This window comes from Hyaena hyaena, unplaced genomic scaffold, assembly GCF_003009895.1.
Source record: "Hyaena hyaena isolate Hyena2069 unplaced genomic scaffold, ASM300989v1 scaffold_59, whole genome shotgun sequence".
NCBI classification, from domain to species: Eukaryota; Metazoa; Chordata; class Mammalia; order Carnivora; family Hyaenidae; genus Hyaena; species Hyaena hyaena.
In genome coordinates, this window is record NW_024080691.1 from 4,165,374 (window position 1) to 4,176,469 (window position 11,096).

Genomic DNA, 11,096 nt, shown 5'->3' on the forward strand with positions numbered 1-11,096 from the left:
CAAATTCATTATGAGCAGGAATCACTTGAGCATTTTGTTAAAATGCAGATTCTGATTCAGGAGGACTGAGGTAGTTTCTAATAAAATTCCAGGAGATGCTAACGCTGTTCTTTGATTGCATTTTCACCCTCAAGTTTTGTACTCCTTGAATTTTTCTTCTTTTGTGTTGTATCAAGTACTTCCAGCTCCAAGTCAATTTTTTTTCCTGTTTTGCTTTCATACCAAACAAAGAACAGCTGCTTTCACAGTCACAGGTAGTAGAGATATTGGATACCTTCCCAACACATAGAGTGTTATTATTTGGAAGAATAATTGAACAGGAGCAAAAACCTATATAAACAACTGCACTAATACTTGTGGGCATTCCTGCACTGCTTTAGAGTTGAAGGTGTGCTATCTAAAATATTATCTCCATTGATTCAGCGATTCAACAGATATTCCTTGCAAGCTACTGTCCAGGGCAATGAGGAAATTAAAAAAGTCTAGGGTAGAGCTTATGATGTTCATAGATTAGCAGGAAGGAAGGACAGGAAATTCAGTGACAACAGGATTAGGTTAACAACATCTAGAGTGGAAGTATGCAAATTTGTATAGTGGTATAGAGGAGGGTATTCCTATCTCCAGGGGTGAGGAAAGGGTCAGGGAAGGTTTCCCAGAGGATATTACGCCTTCACCATCCCAGGCATCCTCTTTACCACATCCAGTGTCTTTGTTCCATCATTGCCATCATCTTCACCATTGTCAAATAGCATTTGTTAAGAGCTTGATTAACAAATAGGGAGTGGTATGCAGGGCATATTATATACGCCATCTCAAACAACCCTCATAGCCTCCTCCTAAGTTGGGTCCCTGTTTTACTGATGAGGGAATTACAGTGAGGGAAGTTAAATAACTTGTGTAGTATTAAAAGCAGGGCCTGAATTTAAATCTGGACAGGTATCCCAAAGCCCATGTCCTTAAATATCATACTATAACCACCTTGATTCACTTTAAGATAGATAAACACAACAATCTTTATGCATATGACAGATAAGTTAATGTTTTCAGTTTTAAGGCTGAGTACCCCGATGTCCATATAAAATAAATTATCTTTCTAAATAATTGCATAAAGGATAAAGGCCAGGTTGAACTAAAGGTTTCTAACTAGAGTCCTACATTTTTTTCCGTTACATTTAGCAGATCCTGAGATACGTGTAGAGTAGGCAAAGTATTAGGTGCATATACACCTGCATTCATATCATACATCTGCATGCTATAGAAACATTTCCTTCATTTCATAGGCTACAGGTCTATAAATATTCTACCTTTGTTTCAGAGCCCTGGTGTTAATAATAACACAATCTGATTTTTATATTTGGTTCTATTTTCCATTTGAGTTTTATTTATCTTGCTTTACTTGATTTCTGGAAACCACTTTAACATTATTAACTTTACAACTTTTAGTTGCCCTCTGAAGAAGTCTGACTGAGTAATCATCTTTCACCTTTTGGAATCTAGGGAAGAAATTTTCTTTATTAGTTCTTGCGAGAGAGCATGAGCAGGCGAGGGACAGAGAGAGGGGAGGACAAAGGATCCTAAGTCGGCACTGAGCTGACAGCAGCAAGCCTGGTGCAGGTCTGAAACTCACGAACCAGGAGAACCTGATCTGAGCTGAAGTTGGATGCTCAAACGATTGAGCCACCCAAGCACCCCGGAAACTCTTAAAATAATTATTGACTGGGGTGTGCCTGGGTGGTTCAGTTGATTAAGCATCCAACTCTTGATTTCAGCTAAGTCATGATCCCCCCCAACCCCGTGTTGGGCTCTGTACCTCTGCACTGACAAAGTGGAGCCTGCTTGGGATTCTCTCCCCCACCCCGCCACTCCCTCCATCAATATAAATAAATAAAATTTAAATAAAGAAGTATTGACTGGGCAGAAATGTTTGTGTTTAGCTCAGAAGAAGCATTACTGTCCGTATCGTTTAGTTCCTTTTTCTTCCTTCTTTCAGTCCTTCATACTCTCACTTTCTGTCCTTTTGCTCTCACTCTTTTATCCTTTCATCTTTCCTTCTTCTCTTCTGTCTCCCCACCCTCTCTATGTCTCTTCTGGGTTTAAGAGGTAAACAGTGTATTGTTATTTAAAATTTTGTGATTTTTTTTTTGCATTTATAATTGCAGTGTGACCAAGAGATATTGTGAAAAACTGGGTTGCTGTTGAATAGAACCAGGTAATATTTTACCTTCAGCCACTGTTGACTTTGTGATACTGGGTAAATTAAAGTCTCTTTGCCTTAACTAACTCAGCTGTAAAATGGAGAGACTAATACCTTTCTCATGGAAAACAAAATATTGCCTGAAACAGAAAGTAAGTACAAAATGAAATTCCATGTTTAGTTCAAGAAAATATAGAGATATTTTGATTTTGGCATGCTGTTTGGCATTCTTTCTGTGTTTGTCTTCATAACTTGGCATGGCTCTGTATTGCACTAGACATTTCCCATTGGCAAAAATTGCTTCTCGTTTTTTTCCTCCTAATAGCCCCGCCCAATGCTTTATGTGATAGCTGCTCAGTAAATAGGATATTTGTTGAATGGAGTCAAGAGATAAACTAGATCAAGCCAGAGATGTGAACGTTATTGTCTGACAAGCTTTTTACCCCCTTTTTAATTTTGCTCCCAAAGCAGCCTCTCCTATAAGGAAAGCATCCGGATTGGTCTCTCTGCCAGTGAAAGGTTTTTGGCAGCATTTCTCTCTAACCTGGAGAATAGAAGAAAAGACTGCTTAACCAGCTGCTACCAAACTCTTAGAAAACTTGAATATTTAGACAGTTATAGGTTTCCCATGGAGTTACGCAATGCTCTTTTCAAGGATGTTTTTAATCAACTGAACAAAAGTCTTATGAAAATAGCTCTGCATAGCAACACCAGCTCACAAAAATTCAGAAAATCATGGTTATGTATTTCTTCTCTGGATTCTTCTACATTGCTTTGGAGACTCTGCTGCCCACTCCTGATGTACTGATATTCCCATTACCCCTGCCCCCTCTGTCCAGAATCCTGTGACTCTATAACCTCTCCTTAAACAAACTTATCCCTCCCTATGCTTAAGTAGTCATACAGACTGAGCACTTGATGGCTCTCAAAAGTCTATACCTCTGATATGACCATTTGGCTGTGTGGTACATATCTACCATCTTAAAATATTTTATGGCTGCCTCAAATAGCAGTTGAACTCGTCACAGGAATGAATTTATAATTCCCTCATAAATTTGTTCTCCTTTTATATTTGCTACCTCGAGGAATGGAATAAGCAGCCTCTTTATCCTCAGGACCACCTTGTAAATAATTATTATCACTATCATTAGGCTGATGGGGAAACTAAAACTTGAAGAAATCATGTAGCTAGAAAGTGAAAGAGCTGGCCTGCACTTCAAGATCATTCTTCTCCAAAGACCGTGTCTCTTCTGATAAGCTTTGCCACAAAGGAAAGAACAGGGAGAAATAGGAGAAAATGTTGATTCGTTACACAGTGAGGCAGTTGTGAGATACCCCAACTAGTGTCTCAAGAAGCCATCAAATGAACATAATCTAGCTTCCTTGGACCACCAGCCCTTCTCGGTATAAAGTACAAATTGAATGACTTAATGGAATTTTTTTAAAGAGCTGAATTTGTCTTATATCTTATTTTATTTTATTTTAAAATTACATCATGATATTCATTGAAATTACATCTATGAGTAATCTTTCCTTCAGCCATTACTGAAACAAAGTCCTAGTAGAAAACAATTGCCTAACACTGGGATGGTGACATCGAAACTCATGGGCGAAGAAGTAACAAGTTGACCTTGTAGTCTAGAATAAGTATTTATTTGAGAATTTTTCATAAGCAAAACAATGTTGGGCTTATATGCGAGGTATAGATAAAGTAGCTAAAGTGTTCCATTGTTGTTTGTAAAGATGAGGGAGTTTAACAAATACACAGTACTCCTTTTTTTTCTCATTGCCTAGATCCTGAGTGCTGTTAAGGTGATATGTCCTGGAGTCACATGTACATGGCACTCTTACAGGGAAGGATTATTTTTAGGGCTTAATTTTTGTTGTTAAAGAGTTTGTGTGTGAAGAGAGTCTCTTACCTGTTGAATTGGTGATTTATTTTTAGGAGACTTTTCTGTTGTCTAGGACTGCAGTAATAATATTTATTTAAAACATCAAATACCTATTTTAATTTTTTTTTTATTGAGAAAGTTTTATAGAAATAACTCTCAAAGGTCCAAATGGATTTTATGTAATATAGAAAGTAATTGTGGCCAATACTTACTCTGCATGATCTGCCACAGATAGAAGAATGCTTGTCAAGAAGAGAGGAACTGCCAGACACCCTTATAGTTCTTCTCAGAGCCATAGTGGATATCCGTGGCCAGAAAATTTTTCTTAGCTTTGCAGACTAAAAAACATAGATAACAGTGGTGCTACAGAATGAATGTGTCTCCCCCAAATTCATATATTAAAACTAATCTCTAATGTGAGAGTATTTGGATGTAGGGCATTTTGGAACTCTGTCCTCATAAATAGAATTAGTGCCTCTATAAAAGAGCTTCCTCAGAGAGATCCCTTTCCCCCTTTTCCATGTGAGGATATCATAAAAAAAAAAAAAAAAAAAAAAAAAATAAGAGCTAGTAAATGGGCCCTTACCAGACCTGAACCTTGATCTTGAACTTCCCAGGCTACAGAACTGTAAGAAATGCATATCTGTTGTTGATATGCTACCCAGTGCATGGTATTCTCTTAGAGCTGTCTGAATATACTAAGAGAAATGAGTCGTATATGGGAATTCAGGCAGATTTGGATTTGAATTCTATTCTATGCCTCTTCCTAACTGATAACCTTAGGCAAATCTGATAATCTCTGCATTTTAGTTTCTGCATTATCAACAACAGCAGAAGACATCAATATATTTCATTGGCAGAGTAATTAAGGCTTAAATACTTGCCGTTGCTATTGCTATGACCCACCTCATAGAAGAAACCTACAAGAGCATAGCTATTATATTGTTATTGCTGTGTCAAGTTCACATTGGCCAAGCTTGAGAGATTGCTATAAAAAGCAACCAAAGTATTAAATGGAGGTTTATCATTTAAGTAATCGAAAGTCATTGCCTTTTATGCAAAGCATGTTCTTTCCCAGTATTAAATGATGACAGAAGCCAGATTAGCAAACACACATAAATTAATAAGCATCCTAACAAAGCAAGACTTCCACTGAGTCCCCATTCCTAGAGAATTGAAAACTTGTGTCCATACAAAGATTTATACTCAAATGTTCATGGCAGACATATTCATATTAGCCAAAATCAAAAACATTACAAATGTTCATTAGCTTGTGAGTAGAATTTATAAACAAAATTGGTATATCTAGGCAATAGAATACTATTCACCAATTAAAATGAATTAGCTGTTAATATACATCATGCTAAATTAAAGAGTCCCAGACATAAAAACAAATTTTATGATTCCATTATTATGAAATTCTAGAAAGGGGAAAGCCATAGTGATAGAAATCAGGTCAATAGTTGTCAGGGACTAGAGGTGGAGGTGGGAGATGTTGACTCAAAAGGGCATAAGAGAAAGTTTGGGGAGATGAGAGTAGATGTAAATATTTTATATAATGACTGCCTTTATAGTAAGTACTATATAATTTGTCAAAATTTATCAACTTGCACACTTACAATTAGCAAATGTTATTATATGTATATTATATTTCAGTAAAGCTGATGAAAGGAAAAAAGAAAAACAAAAACAAAAGAGGTTGAAAATTTCAAGTGACTATTTTCAGTCAAACCCCAAAATAGATTATTCACCATTTACCTATTGATCAGATTGTTCTAACATGAGCTGCTCTGACCAATGCACAGAATCTCCCTAATATCAGATCTTATTCTGGAGTGTCCTTCTCCCTGCCTCAATAGTGTTATCTCCATTTTACTGGTGAGGAAACTAAAACTTTATCAAGTTTTGTAGCTAGGAATTAAAGACCTGGCCTTCAATCCCAGATGATTCCACTCCAAAACTTAGGTCCATTCCAGTAAGTTTTATCAGAGACGAAAGGAAGGAAGGAAGGAAGGAAGGAAGGAAGGAAGGAAGGAAGGAAGGAAGGAAGGAAGTGAGGGAGGGACAGAGGGAGAGAGAGAAGAAAGAAAGAAGGAATGGAAGGAAGAAAGGAAGGAAGGACAGAAAGAAAAAAAGGAAAATTTCTGGGAAAACAACAACAACAACAACAACAACAACCACAGTAACACACAAGAAATGCTTTGGGGAGGATAGAAAATGGTGTGCCCAACCACAGTTAGTCCTTCTATGATCTTAGCTGCTCCACAAGTAGAAAGACTTTTGTTTTCTTTGCATTGAATGGTGTTGGCAAAAATCTTTCTCTTCTTCTTCCTGGGAACAGAGCTAAACTATATTTCCCAGGATCCTTTGCACAATGAACATGTGACTAGTTGTAGCTAATAGAATATGACTGGAAGTGATATGTACCACTTATAGGCATGATCATAAAAATGTTTCCACATGGTTCTCTATGATTTTTGCTGCTTTCGTCGTGGAGAAGGAGGTGGTCCCAAGGGCAACCTTGGGAGTTACGAACTGAAGATGTTAGAAATAAGAACTAACATAGCCTTGGTTCATGAATGAATATGTAGAGAAGGGCCCCTCTCCTCAACAAACACTTCAAAACATGCACACTGCCACTTTGTTTTCCTGTCAAACGGGAACCCATCTCTAATATGATCAAGAAACTTCTATTGCATTGCTCTTCAACATTATAGGCCTATTGTGACAATAATCTAATAGAATAGGCTAGAGAGTCAATCTAGAGCCTAGCATTATAGCAGGCTGAGTAGTCGGTTCTGTTATTTTCATGAAGCTCATGCGAAATCTCAGATCTTATTACTTCAATTTCAAACTACAGTCAACTTTGGATATTCTGCCCATAGGGATGAGGATAGTTTGTCCTACAATCCAGAGACACCTGGTCTTTGGTCCCCATCCAGATAGAAATAAGTAACACTGGGTCTAGGATTGTCTTGCTAGCTTTGTGAAATGAAGCTGTTTCAAGGAAGTGTAGAAGAGGCATTTACCTTAATAAAGATTTATTCTTAAACTCAACCCCTTTCTCCTAGAAAATCAGATCAAATCAATGTCCTCAAACTTGGCCACTCCGATTAGTAATTATTTTCTTAGGAAAGGGCACATATAGCATAAATGGGTTGGATGCAGAGGAGCCCAGAGTTTCCCTGAGATAATTCTCACATCATCCAGATACAATTTTTCTTTCCTTGGACTCTGTCCAGATACACACTGCTAACGCTGGTTTTCCTCTCTCTACATTTTTCTGAGCTGCCATTGCTAACAACCTATTTTCTCTTGACATATATAAAAAATTATATATATATATATATATTTTTTTTTTTTCCTCTTTAGCTTAGCTAATAACAATGAGTCAGGTCTTATTCTGGCTTAGGAACTATTCATTTTCCTTAAGAAGACTATTCATATTTCTAAACTCATCCATTATGTGTTGATTTTATCAGTCACACATTGAGAGTTCTCTGGAGATCCTCAGGCATTATTCAGCCAGTGATTCATTCCAACTCACCAATATAAAGAAAAAAAAAAGTGAAAAACAAAAGCCTTTTCTATTTCAGAATTTGTGTTATAGAAGTAATCAGCTAAATTATTTGCTTATGTTTTGTTTCATTAGATAATGTGGTGTATAAACATGAACCAGTTAGGTCGAGGTTCAAATACTTGCATAAAACCTACTGGGGATATGCACCTTGCATCAATTTGTTCAACCATCTCACCTATAAGATAGGAAAATAAATACCATATGGTTTGGTGTATGTGTTAAGTGTGCTAATTCCCTCTGTTCTCAATCCAGCATAGGACAGGCAACATCGTGTTTCTCAGCCTGTAGGTATATCACATGCTACAGGCTAAATAAATACTTACATTCACTTGCAGGGCATTTCTAGAGAGTTTTCAAGTATCAGCAGGGATGTCTGATGAGATGACCTATTGAAGAAATCACTTGCAAACCTGAGGGTCTGATCGGCCTTTGGTAAGTCATATACAATACACCAAGAATGCAAGCAACATATAGTGATAAGCTTGCCAGTGTTTTCAGATCGTGAAGGATATTGCTTACCTACCTGTGATTCAAAAGCCAATGGGTGAGGGACAAGATTCATTAAGGCCTGGTTCCAGTCCATGATGCAAACAAAAATAATTACTTTCTTATTTACTCTATTTAATATTGTAATGCTTTAATTCTCCTTATAGAATTAAAGACTCTTTATAAAAGAGAGAATCTTTGGAACTTATCACTGAATCTAACAAAGAGCTGAAATTTTAATTAACAATAAAGAAACTGTTGATCAAAATACTTGATAATAGATCAGACTAAGTACACAGAAAGTTTCCTAATCTTAGAAGTATGTAAGTAAAGGCTGGTTGACAATCTCTCAGTGTAAAATGTAGACATCTTGATTAGAAAGTATAATATCAATTTTTAGCAAGACTGGAATGTACTAATTATGTGACCTTGTGAAAGTCATTTAGTCACTTGGAATTTGGTGTTTAGTATAAATGAGGCAGACTCATGATACCTACCTTAGAGGATTATTATAAGAAATAGAAATATCTGTAAGGTACACAGAGTGGAAAGAAAAATGTGGTGGCAGTAGTTATTTAAAAAGAAGCTCCTAAACTGAATCGGGCCGCTCAGAAAATCACTACCTTTAGGATCCTTTCATCTGAAATAGTGGCAGTGTCACCTGCTCTGTGGTGTTTTGGGTGCATCAAGGAGGTAATACCAATGAAACCGCTTTGTAAGCTGTACATATTCTGCACATGTAAATAATTTGTGCAATATAAATCTCACATTAGTTATTATCATTGTCCCTTTCAATTCTAAATTTGTAATTCTGAATACAAGGGAAACAAAAGAATCATTGAATCATGAGTGAAAATGATTAATTCTTTTTCCTTTTATAAAAATTCTTTTATAATTTCTTTTATAAAAATTTACTTGGCAAAATATTAAATTATTTACAGAGAAAGAAAAGAAAGAGGATGGAAGGAAGGAAGGAATATATATATATATATGTAAGTCAGGCTCCACTCCTGCCCATTATAGCTATTCTGCTGTTCTAGACTTTGGCAGTTTGTTTGTTTGTTTGTTTCAGTTAACTTGTTTTTCATCAGTGTTGGCAGCTTTTTAGTGCTTTATCTCCTTATTAGAATTGCTGTTTTCTTATCTGAAGACAATTTCAATATACTCTGTGCGGTCTCATAGAAGTTAGTGGATGCTATCATGAATACATTAGTAGTCAAACGTTTTTATTTCTTATGACATTTAATATATATTCAATTTCCCAAAGTTTTAAAAAGTGAATATTATTATATTGTAATAAAAGAGAACAATAGGAAAAAGCAACTTATTTGTGCAGGAGTCAGTACCTGGGCCCTATTATATTAATTCATATAAGAAAAAATGAGTGTAAGAAACCAACTTACCAACAAGTGAGTGTTAAAAATAGAAATGTTGAATACCCTTGCACAGACTTCAGAACCCTCATTTAGTTAAGGATTGTTCTGCAGATTCTCACTGAGCAATAGTCATCTTTGGAACTTTTTATCCTAGAATAGGTAAATAAGCTTAAAAAGACCCAAACAGCTATGTGAGAAATTAATAGAAAAAAAAATCCTTAAGATTGAGAAATTATGTAGAATACGTTGAAATATGAAGACTTCTCAGATGAGCAATTTACTTCTCTGCTTCAGAAGAAGGAGAAAGATGGTGGGAATGAGGAGGAAGAAGAGGAGAAAGAAGAAGGGAGCAGAGTCTCCAGAGAGAAAAGTTAAGACTAAAACTTTATTACTAGAAACTTCAAGCATGAAGACTCAATATTCTCTTGGGCAAGGAATGAAAACAGAACAACAACAACAAAGAAACAAAATAAAATAAAATAAAACAAAATAAAATAAAATAAAACAAAATAAAATAAAACAAAATAAAATAAAATAAAAAAGATAGAAAACAGAGCAGAAGCCATAGACTTTTGTGTCTCCACCTGGACCGCTCTGTTAAATTTTAGTCTGTAGAGCTTTTGTGCCTTATTATCTAGCTTAGAACAAGATAGCAGTCTGTCAGTCAGTGCATCCATTAATTCATCTACCTATTCTGTCATCACACATTGACTGAGAATCAGTTTTATGCTAGGCATTATACAGCATATTCAAACTTACTGGACAATGGAAAACCACTTTGCTTTGAATTTTTATATTATCAAGGAGCAATGACTAAAGTTTCATAGGACATGCTTTCGATATTAAACTGCAAATGCTAAGAAGCCACTGGATGATTAAAAACTGGGGTGGATTGTGAACACATTTAACTTGTAGAAAAATACTCTTATATCTAGGCAGGAGAGCAGCTGACGAGTGTAAGTTATACCTTAGTCCGGATAAGGAACAGGGAAGTCTTGCACTGAGGTAGAGGGGAAAATACAGATGGCATATTGACTTCCAGAACGTCTGGCAGGGTCAGACTGTGTAGAACCTGGAGGAGGACCAGAGCAACACAAGGGGCAATAGAATGTGTGCATTTGCACACGTTTGACTTGAGGATCTTTGGGTGTGAACACAAATCCTAGTAGGATTTCCTAGGATTGTGCTTATGGAGCCTTCCGTGCGTGGGTAGAAGTGAAACCTATGATAGTAGACGGTATTTTTCAGTGTTATAAAGGCAAGAGCATAAGCTTCTTGACCATTTTGCAGAGCACAGATTCTGATTAAGGAGTTTACCTTGTTACTTGTTGAGCAACCGTGACATAAACAGCGTCTCCAGCTGTTCCTCGGCACAGGTGCTCTAGCAAACTCACCTGCCTCCTCTGCCAAAGGCACAAGAGGAAAAAGAGCTAATACACCCCTTAACTATTAAGAAGGAGAGAGAGAGAGAGAGAGAGGGAGGGAGAGAGAGAGAAAAGAGAAAGAAAGAGAAAGAAAGAGAAAGAAAGAAAGAAAGAAAGAAAGAAAGAAAGAAAGAAAGAAAGAAA

At 36.4% G+C, this 11,096-nt stretch overlaps 1 long non-coding RNA gene across 1 annotated transcript in view; it reads left to right on the forward strand.

The window, feature by feature from the left end:
• Positions 1-2,154: 2,154 nt before the first annotated feature.
• The window catches only part of LOC120231635, a 34,443-nt gene continuing 25,501 nt past the window's right edge, over positions 2,155-11,096 (forward strand). The window contains exons 1-2 of the long non-coding RNA XR_005528369.1: positions 2,155-2,209; positions 8,002-8,098. This is a non-coding gene — a long non-coding RNA (uncharacterized LOC120231635). The remainder of the gene's footprint in view (positions 2,210-8,001; positions 8,099-11,096) is intronic.